We start from the raw sequence: 22,065 nt of genomic DNA, 5'->3' as shown, positions 1-22,065 counted from the left end.
ACGAGCCCAGATGAAGGCGCTCAGACAGAGAACTGTATTAGGGTAAGGCCCTGGGCTTATTTGCTTTTTTCCCCCTGGCACTTAGCACAATGTCAGCACATAGCAAGGGCTCGGATATTTTTGACTCTTTAAATGAATGAATGAATGAATGCATTGAGGATTTCCTAGGCATTATACCCCCAAAGGATCTGCCAGTTAAGGATTTGGTGGGTCTGTCCAGCCTAGTTTGAATCTGGAGGTTGTACCTTGAAGTCACATCTGGAGACCAGCAAGTAGGAGAAAGTCTGTGAATGATCTAAATGTCTCAGAATAAAGTAGGCTGGAACAGCACAAGGTAATTGTGTGGGTTAAGCAGTGTTAGGAGCTAAATTGGTATAAATCCCATCTCTGTGTAGTTTGTACACTGAAAATCTACATGTTGAGTCACCTAATTTGCCAACTGAGTTTGTGATGTTTGTAGTTGACCCACTAAGCAGTGGCCTGGGAGAATGGAACAGGAGCTTGTGACAAGCGACGGTCCGTAAGCTCATGGTTTGACAGCCAGAATTATCAGAGGCTAATCTAAACGGCCTTTTGCCCAATGCTCTAGGTGGCTTTGCATAAGCTGTAACTTAGATCATTTATCTCATTTTAAATAGAATATTCATAACTGACCCCTAAAATGACATTAAAGAAAAATATTATTCAATATAAATATTTTCTTTAATATCATTTTGGGGGTCAGTTACCTAGAAATATATATTCATTGTTTAGAGGCTCTTGCTACAAAATATGTTGATTATATTGATACAGTGTTAGCAAACAAAGCAAAATACTTAAAGGTATTGTCTAAATAATCTTACACCACTGTCCTCGAGATCCACCTTGGGGGAAAAAAAGGTTAAAAGACTCTTTAAACCACATCAAATGACATTTTTACATAACCTGTAAAAAATGGACAAAATGATCATTTCCAATTCATCATCCTATAACCTTGCAAAAAATGCAATAAAGCATTATATTCTTGGCAAAAGCAATATGTCTGAATTCCAATTACACAAAAACACAGAGAAATCCAAGTCAATTTCTTCTTAAAGCTATAATTAATGTGAAAGAGCAGAAAGTCTTATAACAACAGAAATACATTTGTATTAAGAAGATAATTCTTGGCCATTACCAGAAAATTGTTAATTCTTGAAAGAGCATATGTATATAAATAGTTAGTACAATTATTATACTTTTCTCCCTACATGAAATATGATAATGTCAATGTTACAGCCAATAATAAATGAAAGAGTGTGAGTGTGAATTTATTTAATGGTTTTACTGCATCTTCAGTGCAGATGGGCTGCAGTCTAGATTAGAATAAAGATTTGTAAGAGTCGAGAATTGCTGAAATGATTGATTAGGAGTACAATACAATCTTCCTGCGCTATGGGTTCTCCTATTAGCAAAGTGTCATTTGCCCTCTGATATGTTACATAATCCCCACAACTTCCCAAGCTCAGCATCCTTGAACCAAGTGAGTCCTCGGTTCTCACAAGTAATTCCTTTCAAGGTCCAAAAGCCCAAGTATCAGAGAAAAGAGAAATGTATAATCTGAGACAAAAGAAAGGGGCCATCTGCATGCTTAGTTATAGATGCCAGCCACACCCTGTTATTTGATTCCATTTCATTCCTTATATGACACATAAAATGCACTATCCAGAATATAACTGATTTGGATGCAAGTCTACTAAAATGAATTTTCTCTGAGGTTTTTTTTTTTTTTGAGGATTTCAAGACAACTTTTAGAATAATTAGACATACGATATCTTTTTGCAGCTAAAACCTCTGCATTGGTTTCTCACTGTCACATAGATTCCACTTGCCATATATGTCATACAGATTCTATTTGCCATATATGGCACAGGCCATAGTGCTCTGGCCACAATATTCTTCTCTCCTGCCATTCCTTCATGCAACCTATCTACCCCACACCTCCACCAAAGAACACCCAACATCCCAAACAAGTAAAAAATAAGATAAGGGACTCATTCACCTACATTTCCCAGATATCATCATTCATTTAGCAAACATCGATTTAACACCTTCTATGTGATTGGCTGTGAGTATAAAACAATGAAGAAAACATTGTTCCTACCCAAAAAACTCATAATCTGATAAACTTCTGTCAAATGTCACAGGGATATGTCTTCTTGTTATGAAGGAAATAGGACACACACTATCTTTCCAATCACCAAGGAGAAAGAGCCTGAGGCCTAACAGAACAGCACTGGTAATATGGTAGCCAAAACTTTCTACTAGAGGAGCAGCTTTCTTTGCTGGGCACCATGGCTCATGCTTGTAATCTCAGAGCTTTGTGAGACCAAGGCAGAAGAACCCAGGAGTTGAGCCCAGGAGTTCAAGACCAGCCTGGGCAACATAGGGAGACCCTGTCACTATAAAAAAATTTTTTTAATTAGCCAGACACAGTGGCACACACCTGCATCACACACACCTGTGTACACACAGCAGCACATGCCAGCTACTTGGGAGGCTGATGCGGGAGGATCGCTTGACTGAAACCCTGTCTCTAAAAAGAAAAAAGAAGGGAAAACAAGAGAAGCTGCTTCCAATTATCAATCACATCTAAACATGGGCCAACCCACACCATTTATCCACAAAACAATGAAGGATTGGAGAGAGAACTGGCCTTCGAAGTGCAGAGTGAAATGCAAGGGAGAATCTGGTGTCCGGCAGATCTTTCAAGGTCACCAGATTCTTGATAATGCCAGAAACAAGGCCTACCACGTGACCATGATGAGAAAGATGGCCAGGCCCTGGGACGGCCCTGGTGTGAGCAGAGTAAGCAGAGGTGAAACCTTGCAACCCAAAAGGCTGGCAGAAGAAAGTGATGATTTAAGCTCACCAAGAGAGTATTCAGGTCCTGGGGTAACTGAGGTATGAAGAAACACCAGCACTTTGGTAGCAGGAAGGGCCTGGGATTTCTGCTTTCTTGCAAAAAGCAGCCACAAGAATTTGCAGATCACACAGATTAGTGGAACAACACTACGTTGACCACTTCTTCAACGCATATAGGGAAGGGATGACCAGGCTATGAAAGACTTGGAACCCAGCTCTCTTGGAAGGTGAGAGAAGAGAGGTCCCCAATGAATGACATCATAGCATCTCTCATTATCTCAAAGCTACCATTTATGGAGCCCTTACTAATCCCCATGACCACCCATGCAGTATTATGATCTCTCATTCTATTATGAAGAGACTCAGGCTCAGATAGACTAAGTAACTTGCTCAATATCCACACAATTAGCCATGTGTTGGAGTCACAATTCTAAAAGCAGTACATCTAATCACTATGCTGTGGTGCCTCCCTGTTTGAGTTGCTTAATTGGCCCCAGGTCTCATGGGAATGGGAGCTCTGTTGCACATCACGAGGATAAAGGCAAATGCAGTTAAGCTGCTCTCCACGTGAGATGCCAAGCAACACTGGTCATCCCAGAGATTTCCAGGCTGACTTCACACCAGCTTAGCCTTTAAAACTAAACTAAGCTAGCAAGTGCTAGGATCAAAAAATAAATAGCTAAGAAGTATCAACACTGATCAAAGAATAAAGTCAACAGTCACATACATTCATATCTGGTTTATACCACAGAGCAGTCATTGCTAAATAGAAATAACTCTTCTTGAAACCAAAATGCAGGATCAAACTAAATGAAAAACAAAACAGCTATTCTATTCTGGAAGTCAGTTATACAAGTTGGTTACATATGAAGGGGACTCATTTCTCTATAAGTATGACTAGAAGGCGTTGGTGGTTATTTTAAGTCTTTGCCATGCTACATAGAGATTGTTTATGCAGCAAGTAGTTGCCACAGCGGCAGGGGCTGGAGAAGAAATGTGTGTGCCTCGGCAGAGGCAAAGGAGTGTAGGGACCTGTCAACTGAAACTTGGTGCGCTGAATAAAAATATTTACAGCACTACTTTATGGAGTGATCCACCTCCAAGGCATCAACTGCTTTATGCAGTATCGCATCACACTAAAAATGTTCCCTTCTGGGTCTACATATAGAGGAAGTTGAAATATGTTCTTATGAATATCGACATGATTGGAACAGATATTTGTAACTATACCTAAAATGTAGTCTAGGGGGCATAGGATTAAGAGTGCTGCAAATTGAAATTTTGGATATGTCTATTTCATATTGGGAAAAGGACCTCTGTATGCTTTTTTTTTATTTCTTTCATGCCATTAGAAGGATGTGTATGTTCTGCAGTTTTAAGATAACATTTTTGCTTTGCTGTTTACTGATCTAGTGAAAAGACTGCACAGCTGAAAATTTGTCTCTGCGGTGCATCTAGAATGTGAATAACCCAGTTATCATATGACTTGCATTTGTTTAGAAAAATGAGACAGATCTCTTTTTTATCCATTTAATTTAGTAAATGCTATAAGTTTAAATATATATAAATGTTCCACCAGACCTAAGTTTCTCAGCCTTTGCACTATTGATCTATTAGGCTAAGTAAATCTTTGTTGTGGCGTAATTGTCCTGTGCGTTGCAGGGTTTTTAGCATCATCCCTGGTCTCTACTCACTAGATACCATCCCCCCAATGTGACAACCAAAAATATCTGCAGACATTGCCAAATGTCCTCTGGGAGCAAAATCACCCCAGCTGAAAACGATGCCCTACATATTCCATCAAGATCGAGCCCCGATATTCCTCAACTGTGGCAAAGAGCCATTGTCTTTACTGGAGGTCAGGGTGTCTCTGGATGAGCTCTCCTTATCTACGCATCTCAAATGCACTACCTGGAGGTCTGGCTCTCACAGGGCTGAGAATAATGACCAGGGCCAGGTGTACACAAAGAGAATTTTCTCCTCTAATATTTAAGTACAGCTTTATTTTTGTTTTGCAATTAACCTCTGCTCCACAGCCTTTAGTACATCTACTAGTGTTGTCAAGGAGACAACCTCCAACTAGTAGATAACAGGTAGGCCAAGATAATTGGCCCTTGGTTCCTTTCTGCTGCTCCTGCACACACAGTGGACCTTGCTGCCTCCATAAATCAGGACCGGCTGCATGATTATTGTATCCAAATAAGAAACTCACAAATTCTAGTCTCCTTTCCTTACCTGGTTTAGAACTAAAGAGACACATTTAATTTGCTTCACCAGATCAAATAAAGAGGAAGTCTGGCAATAGCGATAAACCCCAGAGATCAGCTAAATTATGTCCCAACTTGACATTTATATGAGCACATGCCTCTCAATCTCCAGAGGTGATTAGATTAAGGTTATTTTAGCTTGCACTTCATGCACGCACATCCCTAAAGACTCAGGGAAAGGGGTGGATGGTGACTAATACCATCAGTGATTTTATTCAAATGTTTTGTATTGCCAATATGCTGCCTAAAATGTTACTTAGGATGGAGAGCTACATTTCTACAGAGTGCACGCAAAGCCTTTTACATTTCAGCATTAAGGTTTTCACAAAACCTGCTCTCTCTCAGAGCCTGAGCAAACCCTTCTGCTGTTGGGACACATGATCATTGTTTGCTATCTGGGCAGATCCCACATGGCATCCTCTATCCCCAGAGACAGAAATCATTTTGCTCAGAGATTTTGACTTAGTTCATTAACTCCAGAACCCTCAGGAGAAGGCTGAGACAGTGCACTGGAATGCAGATCGAACTACACTGTCTCCTGTGTGCATGGGAAGGTGGTAAAAAGCATTCCTTTGCCTCTAATCTGTGTCAAAAAACAAAAACCAAGAGAAATATAACTTGTGCTTCATGAAAATCAAAATTAGAGCTGAAATGCCCAGTCACCAACAGCAAGCCAAAACCAGCCTCTCTGTCCTGGCATGAGTCAAATCCAACTAATCACATCCAGGGTTGTTGCATTTATCCTGCCTCAATTTGTTCTTGAACGGAGAATAGCCATGATCTTAAGAATTTCAGATTTCAGACCCGATGGTTTGAGGAATAGATATAGAATACATCTCAAAATGTACTATCGATTGGCATGGAAAAATAGTAAATTATTATTGTTTTGGGCTTTTTTGGGTTTTTTTGTTTGTTTGTTTGTTTTGAGATGGAGACTCACTCTGTCTCCTAGACCGGAATGCAGTGGTATCATCTTGGCTCACTGCAACCTCTGCCTCCCAGGTTCAATTAATTCTCTTACCTCAGCCTCCCAAGTAGCTGGGACTACAGCCGCGTACCACCACACCCAGCTAATTTTTGTACTCTTAGTAGAGACAGGGTTTTGTCATGTTGACCGGGCTGGTCTCGAACTCCTGACCTCAGGTGATCCACCTGCTTCAGCCTCCCAAAGTGCTGGGATAACAGGCATGAGCCACCTCACCCGGACAAATTATGATTGTTTTTTAAAATAAATAACTTCCTCCAATCCAAAAGACATGTTTCAGCCTTGGTTAAAAAAATATATGGGTAGCAATTTAATGTTATGAATTTTAGAATTACTTTATCTGTAGCTTGTAAAATAAAATTTAAACCCTTTTTAGTTGTAGATATGTATATTGTTTCTCTCACTTCCCTGAATTCTCCTTTGCTCTTTTTGTATTATTTAATCTATTCATAATATGGCCATTCATCCTCTATTTTTGCAGAACTGTTCCAAATATTCTATCTTGTTGCTATTGTGGTAGACGACCCTATCTACGAATATGTGTTCCAATTTTAAGGTCCAAAAATACCTACAAGTGCCTATAAGAACAAAACACAAAATACTTTGGAAAGAGACATCCCTCATCGTACCCAAACTCCCAATATCCTATTACACAGAACTGTCAGGTGCAAGGGAAACTCCATAATTCATTTTCCTCCTTTGTCTATATTTACCCTCACTTCAATCCACATAGGATTTCAGGCAACTTACAAAAGTATATACATCACAAAAGAATAAAGTAGTTGAAGGAATCAGGGCAAAGGCAAATGAGAATAGAAAGTTAGTAAAAACCAGAGGTAAGATCAGAATGCAGACAAACATAGCATGGGGCCCTATCCAGGTACAAGAAGTGACCCTGGAGTGTTCCTTTAAGCTGCCTAATGGCCAAAGAGACGACAGAAAGACCATCGTTGTGAGACTGAAAGCAAAGTGTTTAAGAGCAGCCTGGTTGGATGTCAAGACCTGAGAGTCTGGTGGTGCCTCCTAAGGAAGGACCTCAACAGCATCTGAATTCATTTTGTTCATCTTCCTAACCTTTATCAAGGGAACGCCTAAGCCCTCCCAAGTAAGACATGGATGGTTTTCATTGTTAAAAATAATCACTAGGGATGAAAAATTGGAGACACTATCCAGTGACTCATAGAGCTGCAAACGTTTCTCCTTCTTACTCCTTGTGTCTTATGGTTTTATTACACGCTTTTTGGTCCCCTTTCTGTAGCATGCTTGCTAACTCTCCCACCATATAGATAAAGGTCTAGCCACCCTAAAAACCCATTCTCTGAAAGTTGTGTATAACCTTGGAGCATCAGCCCCCAGACTGAAGAAGCCTTCACACGAATCAGGACCTGCAGTGCCCTAAAAACACGTTTTGCTCTAAAACACACCCTGCCCATGTGCAAAGTCTAGATTGTTTTGCCCTTAGCTTCCTATAGTACTTAAGTCCTACCTAGAATAATTCACCCTCAGTGAAACCTTTTTTTGAGGGGAGGGGACATATCATGGAAAAAAGCAGGCAACTCAGAGTAATAATGAATATTACATGCTCTTATAAAGAATGTCTTCAAAGGAGGGGAGCCTTGCCAGCATTACTGAGTAATGATCTTTGAACACAGCATTAAAGTCAAAGCATGAAGGAAGGCAGATAAAATATTTAATGACATCTAATATTCCCAGCTCTTGCAAAAAGCCAAGAACTGGTCACAGTTTATCAGTAGCTGCACATTTTAATATCATTAGACAACAATTTTTTCCAATCAGAGTAATAAAGTTACCAAAATCACGGGATGGTAGAAAGGAAGGGAAATAAAGCAGGTTATAAACTGCTCGGAAATCCTGTCTTTTCCAATTGACTTTTAATATGAATGTGGAAATTGGGCTCAACAATCAGTTGGCTCACTTGGTTCACAGATCGGCCAGAGCCTCAATAAATATTGAGGATGTTTCTACGAAACAATCTTTGACTAGTCATGTTCAGGACAAGTCTTTTAAAACCCCCCTCACCTCCTGGGACACAAGTGTGGTCAGAAGTCCTTTTTGGCTCTAGTGTGTCATTGGCCTCAAATCTTCCAATCCTGCCAATATGAATCAGTTAAAGGAGAGTTACATATCTGGAATTTTGCACCAGGCAAATAGGTGCTTCAAGAGGATGGGGTGGAGGTAGATAAGTATGTAGGTAGGTCGATAAGGCAAGCAGATCTGTTCTGTCACAAGAAGAAAACCAGGCAGGAACAGTGGACAAACAGAAACCAGTCTATGGAAGGACAATTTACTGAGACACCAATTTGCCTGCGTTCTCAAGGAACAGTCCTCTCCTCCTCCACTGCACCATCTCCCTCCACATAGCAAGGTTCTTACTGTTCTTGCCACAGAAATTTGAGAAAATATAAGCTACTTAAAGCTACTTTTTTGTAAAAACCTGAGTTGTTGGGTTTTTTTTTAAAGATACAGAATATATCAATTTTCTAAGACTGCTATAACTAAGTGCCACAGACTGGGCGGCTTAAACAACATGGATTTATTTTCTCACAGTTTTAGAAGCTGGAAGTCTGAGGTCAAGGTGTCAGCAGGGTTGGTTTCTTCTGAAGGCTGTCTCCTTGGCTTGCCAGGTGGCCGCACTCTTGCTGAGTGTTCCATGCTCATCTCTCTGGGCTGCATTGTCTGGTGTCTCTCCCTGTGTTCTAATCTCCCCTTCTTACAAACACACCAAGCTTACTGGATTGGGGCCCACATGGATGACCTCATGTTTACATAATTACCTCTTTAAAGGCCCTATCTGCAAAAACAGTCACATTCTAAGGTGCTGTAGCACTTCAACATACGAATTTGGAGGACCCCAAAGTTCAGCCCATAACACAGAGAAACATATTTTGAGGAATGAAGAGAGAGGCATGTAAGTCCTGTGGGAAGCTCATATCTACACCCGTTTCAGGGAGTGCCTAGGGAGGTCATAAGACCTTGAAGGTGTTGCTCTGGGAGACACCTAGAGAGGACAGACCTAAGTACAATGATGCCTCGGCCTCCTTCGGGATTCCTGGGCCCAAAGACATGGCACACAAGTAGCAGAGCCTCCCAATCTGAAGGCGGGGACACTAAAAATTTCTGTGGTCACAGGAACAGGCTGGTGGTCGATGACCAGATGGTCATCCCTGATGCTCAGCCTCTAATGCCCAAATCCTTTGCACCATTCAGGGGTAGAATTCCACAGGGAGCCTCAGCAATGACCAACATTGAATTTCTAGACAGCACTGTGGATAGGGGCTCTGCAACAGATTTATATCAGTTTAAAGAAAACGTAGAATGTGATATTTCTTGTTGCTTACAGGCTGAATTTACACCTGCAAGAATTATGTCAGGATGTATATAAAGTTTAGGAAAGAATAAAACAGAATAGAAACCAAGCCCATATTTATACAATAAGCCAACCACGGCATCTCAAACTGCACAGAAGCAGGACAGAGTTTAAATTAAGAGGTCTTAGAGTACACAACAATTTATCTGGATGTAAAAGGCAAAAGTGAGTCAGGTCTCTTGACCTATTCCAACAATACACGCATCTTCTCCATAAATGATAATAACAGTAGTTCTACGTGCTAGGAGCCAACCCCATCCAATCACTTCAGCACTCTTTTTTTTTTTTTTTTTTGAGATGGAGTCTCACTCTGTCCCCCAGGCTGGAGTGCAGTGGTGCAATCTCGGCTCACTGCAACCTCCGTCTCCTGGGTTCAAGTGATTCTCCTGCCTCAACCTCCCAAGTAGCCAGGATTATAGGGACCTGCCACCATGCCGGGCTAATTTTTATATTTTTAGCAGAGATGGGGTTTCATCATGTTGGCCAGGATGGCCTCAAACTTCTGAGCTCAGGTGATCTGCCTGCCTCAGCCTCCCAAAGTGCTGGGATTACAGGTGTGAGTCAGCAAGCCCGGCCTCTCATTGAATTTGAAATAGTTATCATAGCTCTCCTGTGTATCTCAGTATTTTAGCATTATTTGTGATCTCAGGTATCTCTTGTTGACACAATCCTCCTCCTTAAATGCTAAACTTCATGAGAGCAGGATCTCTATTTTCTACCTCTTTTGGACTGTTTCATCGTAGCTAGAGAAATTTGGCTCAGTTAATTCCAGGTGACAGCCATGACCAAGAAGTCTTTCTTTTCTTCCCTTCATAAGCATTAAACAGAATCTGTGTGTCCCTTTGTATTCCTGAGACAGAATGGGGAGTGAAATCTCCCTGTTTTTCCATTAATACAAATTAAGGCCATTTTCAGAAAAATTTTCTGGCAGGTAGCTAAGTTCTAGAAATATCACTGGAAGAAAAAAGAGGTCTGGTATTGAGAAAAACAAGAGAAACCAGAAGAGAGGCAGATTCCAGAGAAAAAGCATGAGAACATAATTAGTTCAGTTTAGGGTAATATGAGCACTTGAAAGCCCTCTCCACCCCTTCTCCTACCCCATACCCAGCCAAGTAATGTGCTTTTTCTAAGCCCTGACTTCTGAACCACTAAAGAAATAAAACAGTAAAGCAAATAGGAAATTAAAACATCCCCATTATTTAAAGTAAGGTTGATATTATAGAACACAGTGTATACCTGTAGGCCAGTGGATTCGCGCAGGCTGAATCCCGAATTAGACTGCTGCTGGTCCTCCCCACCATGGGTGCCCTTTACCTCCCATGGTAGGTGCAAGGACTTTCCCACTAAACCTCCTGAAGGCCAAGAGGAACCAAGACCACATGTTCTCCAAGAGCAGCTCACCAATCAGGGAGTTTTCTCCTCTCCAAAGTGGAGAGGGAGTACAAAGAGGATGAAAGTGTTTTACTAATGCACATGACTCCCTGTGGAAGAAAATATCAGGAGTGAAGAACATGTGCTCTCTCCCAATGGACATGTTGGGCATAAGGTCCCAAACACAAGCCAGGGGAGCCATCCCACAAGTGAATGTAGAGGGAGATGAGGGGGTATTCAGGAGTGAGGTCTGGGCTGGGACATGCTCTGGGTATTGGCAGTGGACACATAGTGATGGAAACCAAGAACTGAGATGCGCTTCCTCAGAAAGGGGATGTAGAATGTGAGGAAAGGGGGAGTGCGAATAGAGCCCTTAGGAAGATGAGCATTCAGGCGTAGAGAAGACAAAGAGAAACCAGGGAAGAAAGGTAGAAGGAAGCATCCAAGAGCTAGCAGAACAAGGGCAGAATGGTGTCGTGAGAGCCAAGAAAAGGAGAGAAGACAAGAGTGAGCAATAATGACCAACAACAGGAATCGGGGATGGTTCGGGCAGTTGGCAGCCTGGAGAGCACTTCTACCCACTTCTGAAGAGTAGTTTTGAGATGAAAGCCTAATTGTAGTGGGTTGAGAAATGAATAGAAGTTGAGGAAAACCTATTCCCCGCCCTCAAGGAGAGAAGAGCTTGGTGGCAGCTACGGATAATTAAACAGGCAATTACAAAAGGCATGGTCTTTGACTTAGATTCATGAATGTGTCCCCAAAAGGTCAAAAAAAATCATGGACCAAACTACATGTGCCTCATTTGTATGTGAATTAATCTGGGAAGAGATGCATAGCTTTCATAAAATCCAATTGCCTAACATGAGGAAACAAGAAAACAGGCTACTAAATAGAGACAGTTCAGAATCCTAAGCCCTCAGAAAGAACAAGTTTATAGTTAAAGTCCTAGGTCATGGCAGCCAAGTAGGGTAGGAAAAGAACTGAATCCAGAAAGTCAACTACATTAGTCCATTTTCGCCCTGCTATAAAGAACTTTCCTGAGACTGGGTAGCTTATGAAGGAAAGAGGTTTAATTGACTTACAGTTTTGCATGACTGGGGAAGCCTCAGGAAACTTAACAATCATGGCAGAAGGGGAATCAGTCACGTTCTTCACAAGGCAGTAGGAGAGAGAAGTGCAAAGGATGAACTTCCAAACACTTATAAAACCATCGGATCTCTTGAGAACTCACTCACTACTATGAGAACAGCATAGGGGAAACCGATGCCATGATCCAATTACCTGCCTCCCTAGACATGTAGGGATTACAGGTCCCTACTTTGACTCATGGGTATTATGATTCAAGATGAGATCTGGGTGGGGACACAGAGCCAAACCATATTAACAACTCTCCCAGAGGTATTTCCCTAATTGATACCATTGATACCTGGGGGGCACTTGAGGGGTCAGGTGAGGAAGTCTTGGTAAAAGAATAGGAGAAACTAAAGCAATGAGAGAGACGGAAAGCCAGAGCAGTCATCCATGAATTTCACAAATATCTGATAAGTGCCTGCATGTCCTAGGCAGGGTGCAAGACCTTGGATACATCCTTCACAGAACTTACATTCTAAGAGCTTTTGTGTTTAAAATATGAGATGCTGAAACTTGAGGTTTCACAGGTGAAAACACCTCTTTCACTACATCAAGTTAGATTTGCTCAATTATTTCATTCTTAAATCACCGTGTTCCCCTTTGGAGGGGGGAAAAAAAAGAAAGAAAGAAAAACCATGCATGGTGATTAACCCACCAAGCTGCTAGTTCAATCTCCCGTGCTCTCCTTTGAGTCATGAGGGTGCAAGGAAAAAACAGGATGACAATAAAAAGAGAGAGAAAATTAATATGTTAAAACTTTACATTTCAACTTTGAGCTGACATTGCAGCAAGGCTCCTTCCAGCTGCTTTGTCTAGCCATGTCAAGAAGTGACCATGATTTATGGTGCCACCTCCGTAATTTCAATGCTCTTGATCTCCCACTGGAAGCAGTGACAAGTAAGGTTAACTGCTGTGTAAAGAGACAGTATGAGTAATGCTTCATGCACAGAGCTGGCACTGATCTACAGTGTGGCGGTGAGGTGCGGGGAGCAAGCAGGGATGTCAGCCATTGGTTAAATCCCTTTCGAATGGCAACCTCCAAAATGCCCTAACACCTTGTGGAACAGTCAGGACTTACGTGGAAAAATACCCTGCATTGTGTTAGGATCTTTTGCCTTATCCTTGTTCCCTTACAAACATGAAACAGCCAACTTGACTGATAATTGCATTCTGTATTGTTAGTAATGGCTAACACTAAGTGTCCATGCCATGTGCCAGGCCCTGTCTACTTGGCTTATAGTCATTGCTCCAGTTATTCCTCCTCTTATCAGCCCCCATGGTCATCCCCATTTACAGATGAGAAGAATGAGGCTCAGAAGATTAAACAGCTCACCCAAGAGTGTGAAGCCACGCCAGGATTTGAGCCCAGATCATCTGACTGCAGGAGCCTGCTATACTAGTCCATTCTTGTTTATTTAATCCCATCTATTTATTTTTATATGTATTTTTTTTTCTTTAGCCAGCACACATACATTTCTTCTTTTTCTTTTTTTTTTTTTTTTTTGAGATGGAGTTTCACTCTTGTCACCCAGGCTGCAGTGCAATGGCACAATCTTGACTCACTGCAACCTCCACCTCCTCCTGGGTTCAAGAGATTCTCCTGCTCAGCCTCCCAAGTAGCTGGGATTACAGGCACCCACCACCATGCCTAGCTAATTTTTTTTTTTTTTTTTTTTTTTTTTTGTATTTTTAGCAGAGACAGGGTTTCACCATGTTGACAGGCTGGTCTCCAACTTCTGGCCTCAAGTGATCCACTCACCTCAGCCTCCCAAAGCGCTGGGATAACAGGCGTGAGCCACCTTGCCCAGCCTGCTTACATATATTTCTAAAGGATTGCTTGCTCTGCTACTAATGAGTAGACTGGGGTATGTGTCACTGTAGAAAATCATTCATTTACCTTCCAAAGCCACAGTTTGCCTTGGTAAACAGGGTCTAGATCAAAAATTGTTGTATATACAAATATTCTATGAAAGCTAATTACTTTTTCATATACTTCTGTCTCATTTCTCCTAAATAAAGGAAAAAGAAAAGAGAAACTAACATCAACTGAACAACTACTTCATTCTAAACATTGTTTCAGGTGCAAAAAACCTCACAATAACCCCACCAGGTAGATATCTTTATCCCCGTTTTATAAATTGGGAAATGGAGGCTCATGAAAGTCAAAGACATTTTCCAGGTATAACTGTGAGAGGCAGAAGTGGGCTCAAGGGCCTCAGGGATTCCTCACCAGGACTGACATGTATTGTGGATCTCTTAGTCGCTTTCAGTGTCTCATACTCTATTTCACCTACAGGTGAGCAGAAATTAAAGGGAAAGGAGAAAGAAAAGAAGAGAAGAAATTAAGGAGCAGTGTGAGAGTTGACTTCAGAGATTGGATATCCCTGAAACACTAAAGAAATGGCTTCTCTGCTTTCCAAATTTCCTCAAAATCTGTCCTAGGTCTTATCAGGGAATGTTTGTTTGTTTGGTTTGGTTGGTTGTTTTTGGCAGGGTTTTGCTCTGTCACCCAGGCTGGAGCGTAGTGCCACGATCACAGTTCACGGCAGCCTCAACCTCCTGGGCTCAATCGATCCTCCTGCCTCAGCCTCCTGAGTAGCTGGGACTACAGGGGCACACCCCTATTCCTGGCTCTTATCAGAGACTTTGGATTACAGTTGCCCAGACAACAACCCTGTGATGCTACACTCAAAGTACTTGCCTGGCAAAAAGCCAAATTCCCTCCATCTTCCGACATATGCACAGTACCTGTGTGAGGTTTTCTTTCCAAAGCACCTGAGGACAAGGTCAAGGCTGTGCTGCTATTGGGATTTTGTCCCGCACAGTAACTCAGCTGACAGTGACTGGGTTCCTAGAGAAGGAGCTAGGGGCCTACCCGCCTCTCTTCACACAAATGTCATCTCAGTTTTATCTTCTCAACTCTTTCACTGCACTGAAGAGTTCTTGAAAGCCAGTTCAAATCTCACTTCAAACTTTTTTCTCTTAGAGAAATAAAAATGCTGTTGTTTTTGTCTAATGGAAGTACTGTGCTGTGACTGAATCTGTAACAACGGCGTGTCAAAATGCCAAAAAAGTGTGTCAAAAATAACATTTAAAAAAACTCAAGGGAGACATGTTATAGTCCTAAATGAGCATTTTTATTTCTCTGTGTTGAAATGTGTTCGTTTCCTCTCCAGGGTCTTAATAAACCTCAAAGAAACACACAACACTTAATGAACACAATTTCAGGGCCAATTCAGCTCTTGATATCCCATTACTGTCAAAACATCTCTCACTTGTATTTGTGAGTTCTCCTCTTCCAAGTCTTTCTATTCAATTTTTCTTCACTGGATGCTTATTTTCCCTAAATCGTGAACCTCTGAAGTATATGCATATTGCCATGAAGTTAATCAACTAAAAAGAATTAATTTCAATTTATTTTCTTTGTCATTTTTGAGGAAACATCATCAACTATTTCCTGACACATTAGAGATAAAAGTCAAATTCATGGCAATCCCATGTTGCCAAGGGTTTGTGTATTTAATTTAATGGGCTTTCAAATAATATTCAATAGAGTCTATAGGCAGTATGCTCGCCTCCCATGATTTGGCTGAGAAACGATAAGAATATCTAAATTTTAGAGCCTGTTCAGCTCAATTCAAAGTATCATAGTGTTGGCTGGGTGCGGTGGCTCACATCTGTAATTTCAACACTTTGGGAGGCCAAGGCGGGCCGATCACTTGAGGTCAGGAATTCGAGACCAATCTGGCCAACATGGCCAAACCTGGTCCCTACTAAAAATACAAAAATTAGCCAGACATGTTGGGGCGTGCCTGTAATCCCAGTTACTCAGGAGGCTGAGGCAGGAGAATCGCTTGAACCCAGGAGGTGAAGGTTGCAGTGAGCTGAGATCTCGCCACTGCACTCTAGCCTGGGTGCAGAGTGAGACTCTGTCTCAAAAAAAAAAAAAAAGTATCATGGTGTCTCTTTGCATAACTTGTAGAGGAAATATTTATTTCTATCAAGATCCATGGTGAAGATGTGATCTAATGCCAGGAAGCTCCTTGAATTTCCTGGTTCTATCACCTCATCCACTGCTTGTTGTCTACTTTGCTTTCTCACTGCAGAGGCAAACACATGACCCAGGCAGAAAAGTCAAAATCAGGATGTCTCCATTTCCTGAGCAAAGCAATTAAAAAGCAGGTGGACCTGTGGCATAGCAGAGCCATAGTTTGTTTTTTTTTAAGAATTATTTTAGGCCAGGTGCAGTGGCTCACGCCTGTAATCCCAGCACTTTGAGAGGCTGCGGTGGGCGGGTTGCTTGAGCTTAGGAGTTCGAGACCAGTCTGGCTCTACTCTGACTCAAACGAGAAAAAAAATATTTTGATAGTAGGAGGAAAAAGATGTAAGGTCTCTTCTTAGTTCAAGAAGAATGAAGAATGAGGTAAGCGTAAGTCTGGCACTGCTGGTGGCCATTTTGTTGGGATGTGAAGAATGACTTTCTAAGCATGAAGTTAACAAAGGTAGCCAACAGCCAAAAAACAAAGAACAATCTTGATAATAGTGTTTGAACTCATAGATGCAGCTCTACCCAAAGTCAGATCCACCCTCTTAGATTTCCAAGTTACATGAGCCAATTCATTTCCTTTTGTGTCCATGTTAGTTGAATTTTGCTTCTCAGCCTTCCTGAATAACATACCTGATTCTCCCCATAGGTACCCAGAAAGAGTGTTTCATAAGCTAGAAGGCACAGTGGTTCCACGTGGGTGGGTTTTGTACTTTCCTGTTGCTATAACTGAATCATGCAAAGATGCAAGGTGCTTTTACGCAGATGGTTTTCCCACAGAAATGGACTAAGATTGAAGATCTGCCCACCTCTCAGCCCTTTCTGGTTTTTTAATGTTTTATCTTCTTCATCTCTTCAATAATAACTTTTTACTGCAGAAGACCACTGATTACCATCCCCATGCTACATTTGCTAGGTGTTCTGATACAACTATGATGGGGTAGCAAACACGTACAATCTACACTACGAGGCAGTCACAATAAGGATTAGAGTCTTTGAAATATCCATACAATTGGGATTATTCAAAACATACTAAGAAACCCATTGATATTAATGGATCAAGAGCAAAAATCCATACAATTGTCTCCATAAATGTTGTAAAGGCATTTCAGGCTGGGTGTGGTGGCTCACTCCTGTAATCACAGCACTTTGGGAGGCTGAGGTGGGAGGATCACAAGGTCAGGAGTTCAAGACAAGCCTGGCCAACATGGTAAAACCCCGTCTCTACTAAAAATACAAAAAATTAGCTGGACATGGTGGTGGGTGCCTGTAATCCCAGCTACTCAGGTAGTTGAGGCAGGAGAATCGCTTGAACCCAGGAGGCAGAGGTTGCAGTGAGCCGAGATCACACCACTATACTGCAGCCTGGGCAACAGCGTGAGACTCCATCTCAAAAAAAAAAAAAAAAAAAAAAAGGCTTTTGAAAATTTCAATATCTACTTTTAATTTTTTTATCTTAACAAAATAGGAAAAGATGGGTAAACTTCCTTAGCATGATAAAATACATCTGTCTCAATCTCCCATCATACTTACTGAGAAAAAACTATACATATTCTCAAAAGATGAGAAACCAAACAAAGATGCCCACTTTATCAACTACTATATAACATTATAATGGGGATATCAGCCAATATAACAAAACAAGAAAAAGAAATGAGGCATAAAAAAAAGAAAAGAGGCTGGGCACGGTGGCTCACACGTGTAATCCCAGCACTTTGGGAGGTTAAGTTGGGCAGATCGCTTGAGCTCGGGAGTTGGAGATCACCATGGGCAACATGGCAAAACCCCATCTCTATAAAAAATACGAAAAAATTAGCCTGGCAAGATGGTGCACCCCTGTAGTTCCAGCTACTCAAGAGGCCGAGGTGGGAGGAACACTTGAGCCTGGGGGGCAGAGGCTGCAGTGAGCAGAGATCATGCCACTGCACTCCAGCCTGGGTGACACAATGAGACCCTATCTCAAAAAAAAAAAAAAAGAGAGAGAGAGAAAGAAAAGAGGTAAAATTAGCATCATTTAAAATAATGTAATACTCTCTCAAGAAAATCCAAGTCAACTGTTTCAATAACGCAAAGCTATTGCTGAAACTAAGAACAAGCATAAGCATGACCAGAAACAAAATTGTTACATAAAATTAATAGCCATCACATATTTACTGTTCAGGCAACTACCGGTTGTATTGTAAAATGGAAGAAAAAGACTTGATTTGAGATAGCAAAAAAAAAAAAAAAAAAGCTGGGGGGGATAATATATCTAGGAATGAACTTAGCCAGAATTATGAAAAATCTACATGAAGTAAATTTTTAAATGCTACTAAGGGGCAAATAGTAAATAAATGGAAAGACAACCATTCTCTGAAACAAGGAAAATCAAATTATAAAGATGTCATCTCTCCCCACATTAATCAGAGAGTTTAACACAACTCTAGTGAGCCCAGCATGGTGGCTCGCTCACACCTGTAATCCCAGCATTCTGTGAGGCTGAGGCAGGCGAATCACTTGAAGTCAGGAGTTCGAAACCAGCCTGGCCAATATGGTAAAACCCCATCTCTACTAAAAATACCAAAAAAATTAGCCAGGCATGGTGGTGGGCATCTGTAATCTCTGCTCCTTGGAAGGCTGAGGCAGGAGAATTGCTTGAACCTGGGAGGTGGAGGTTGCAATGAGCCGAGATGGCACCACTGCACTCCAGCCTGGGCGACAGAATGAGACTGTCTCAAAAAAAAAAAAAAAAAAAAACTCTAGTGAAATCACATATAATTAAGAAAAAAACACAGGCAAAGCCATTCTAATGTTTCTATTGAAAAAAAAAAGTGATCAAGACTGTTCAGGAAAATGTAAAGAATTTATCTGAAAGGAAAAGCAAGAAAAAGAGTAATAATGAAAAAGAGCAATGCTGGGTATTGACATCTGTTATAAAGCTAGAATAATTTTAAGGTACACCACCATTCATAAAAAAATACCAATAGAACAAAACAGAAAAATTGAGAAATAGACCCAAATGCACAATATAAATTTAATATATGGGTTTTTTGCTTGTTTGTTTTGTTTTTTAAGACGGAGTTTCACTCTGTCACCTAGGCTAGGGTGCAGTGGCACAGTCTCAGCTCACTGTAACCTCTGCCTCCCAGGTTCAAGCAATTTTCGTGACTCAGCCTCTCAAGTAGCTGCAATTACAGATGTGTGCCACCACACCTGGCTAATTTTTGTATTTTTAGTAGAGACGGAGTTTCACCATGTTGACCAGGCTGGTCTCAAACTCCTGACCTCAAGTGATCTGCCTGCCTCAGCCTCCCAAAGTGCTGGGATTACAGGCGCGAGCCGCCAGGCCTAATTTAATATATGTTAATGCTGGCATTTCAAAATAACAGGGGAAAGGTAGTTTACACAATAAATAATACAGGTTAGCTATGTGAAAAAAATATTCAGTTGTATCCCTATCTCACGCTTTACACAAAAACAAATTTTAGATTGAGCAAAAATCTAAGTGTAAAATATAAACCCATAAAAATACCAAAGGAAAGTAGAAAAATATATTTAAACCCTCCAAGTGGGAAAAGACGTTCTGTGTATGTGACAAAACTCAGAACCCTGAAAATAAAAATTGTGAAAGATGGAACCATACATATAAAATATTTCTGAATGGCAAAAACACACAAATCAACAAACAAATAAACAATTGAAAAGATAATCTAGGCCAAAAACACACACTTGCAGATGATATCACAATCAAAGAGCTAAAATTTCCTCACTATGTAAAGAATGTCCTACAAATTAATAAGGAAAAAAATAAACAACGCAAAAGAACAGTCTGCTCAGGAAAGGAAATAATTAGTGACTTCCAAAAAAATGCTCGGCTTCACTCAAAATAACAGTAATTAAAATTATAATGAAATAACACTTTAATACATTTGATAATATACTTTGTAGATGGGAGTATACTGGCAAACTTCAATACATTTGATAATATACTTTGTAGATGGGAGTATGAAAAAACAGGCTCTCTCTTCTCATATCACTGATAGAAATATAAACTGATATAATCTCTATGGAGATAAATTTTGTAATATATATCAAAATGTTAGATGTTTGTATCTTTTAACTCATCAATTCCACTCCTAAGATCTTATCCTGTGGAAGTGAGATTCACATAGCATGACTGAGTACAGCATTGTTTATTGCAGGAAAAAATTAGGAAGAACTAAGTGTCCATCCATAGGAGATGTACATTCAAACAGTATACAGCCATTAAAAAGAAAAATGCTAGTCCCAGCTACTCAGGAGGCTGAGTCAGGAGCATCACTTGCACCCAGGAGTTGGGGGCTGTAGTGTACTATGATCATGCCTTTGAATAGTTACTGCACTCCATCCAGCCGGGGTGACATAAAAATAATAAATAATAAAGCATGTCTTTATGTTGTGATACAGAATGATCTGCCAGATACGTGTGCTCGTAATGCAAAGGATTTCTCTGAAAGGAAAAGCAAGAAACTGAAGCTGGACTCTTGGTGGCTGGAAGGTAGAGTGGGAAGGCTTGGTTTCCCTGTATAACCTTATGTATGTTTTGAATTTGTGTTTTATATATGTTTGTATTACTTATTGAAAATAATTAGGGAGCTTCCTGAGAGCTTAACACATGGAGGTTCCTGGAGAGTGGCCCAGTCAGGAGGGCTTGGAAGCTCCCAGCACCTTCCCCACTACCTTGCCCTACGTATCTCTTCATCTGTATCCTTTGCAATATCCTTTATAATAAACAAGTAAACTTAAGTTTCAAAGATCAGATTTATGACATGTTCAGGTACTTGCCTCCAGCCACACAAGTAGTTCTCATCAGTGCCACACTGCCTCGCGAAATCCTAGAGATGACCAGCAAGTACATGCTGGACCCAGTCCGCATCTTGGTGGATTGACTCTGGAAGGCATCAAACAGCTTTTTGTGGTAGTGGAAAGAGAAGAGTGGAAACTCAACATCCTGTGTGATCTCTACAAAATGCTAACTGTCATTCAGGTGGTCATCTTCTGTAATACCAAAAGGAAAATTGACTGACTGGTGGAGAAAATGAGAGATGTCGCTCTCACCATGTCCTCGATGCACAGAGACACACCTCAGAAAGGGCCACAGTCTGTCATGAAGGAGTTCCCATCCAGCACCAGCACAGGGCTCATTTCTACAGATGTCTGGGCCGGGAGGTCAGATGTCCCTCAGGTGTCCCTCATCATTAACTATGACCTGCCCCAAAACAGAATTGTACTCGCACAGAATTGGGAGATCAGGTCAATATGGCTGGAAGGGTGTGGCCATTAACTTTGTCAAGAATGACCGACATCCGCATCCCGAGAGACATTGAACAGTACTATTCCACTCAGATAGAAGCAATGTCTATGAACACCACTGATCTGATCCGAAGAAGCAGTCCCAGTACTCTAAAGATGAGTTGGAGACTGTTCATCTACTTTGGGTTCCTTTTTGGAAATATTTAGGAGCAGCTTTTATTTAGTGGGGTTTATGTGGACTCTCTTTACATAGCTCTCCCCCAAACACCCCAGGAAAAGCTCTGGGGATCCTGCCATGTCTTATTATCCATATGTAAATAATGCATTGCTTTAAGCCTTTTTCACTAAACATTTAAAACTTTTCCCATAAAAATATAGTAATTAGAATTATTCAAATTACTAAATTATTTTTAAATAACAAAAATAGAATATCTATACTTCAATGCAGGGAGATTGTTTCTAAGACTCAATTTTAAGAAAATAAACCAAAATACAGAAAGTACATATATATTCACCAAAATGGTTTTTAGTTGTTTTTCTTTTGTTTTAATAATGAGGAAGTGGCAACAACATAAATACCCAATATTAAAGGAATAAAGAAATAACATTACATGCATGAAATGAAATGTTATGCAGCTATTAAAATGATGTTTATGAAGAGCTTTCAACAACCTGGGGATGTGGTTATGTGATAAAATTTAGTGAAAAAAATCAACACAGATAA

General features: G+C 40.7%; 1 pseudogene; it reads left to right on the top strand.

Moving 5' to 3' along the window:
- Positions 1 to 2,616: 2,616 nt before the first annotated feature.
- On the top strand, positions 2,617 to 21,548 carry LOC112611724 (annotated as a pseudogene).
- Positions 21,549 to 22,065: the final 517 nt, after the last annotated feature.

This window comes from Theropithecus gelada, chromosome 18 (assembly GCF_003255815.1).
Source record: "Theropithecus gelada isolate Dixy chromosome 18, Tgel_1.0, whole genome shotgun sequence".
In the NCBI taxonomy this organism is placed as follows: domain Eukaryota; kingdom Metazoa; phylum Chordata; class Mammalia; order Primates; family Cercopithecidae; genus Theropithecus; species Theropithecus gelada.
This window is presented reverse-complemented; position numbering and strand designations above follow the sequence as displayed.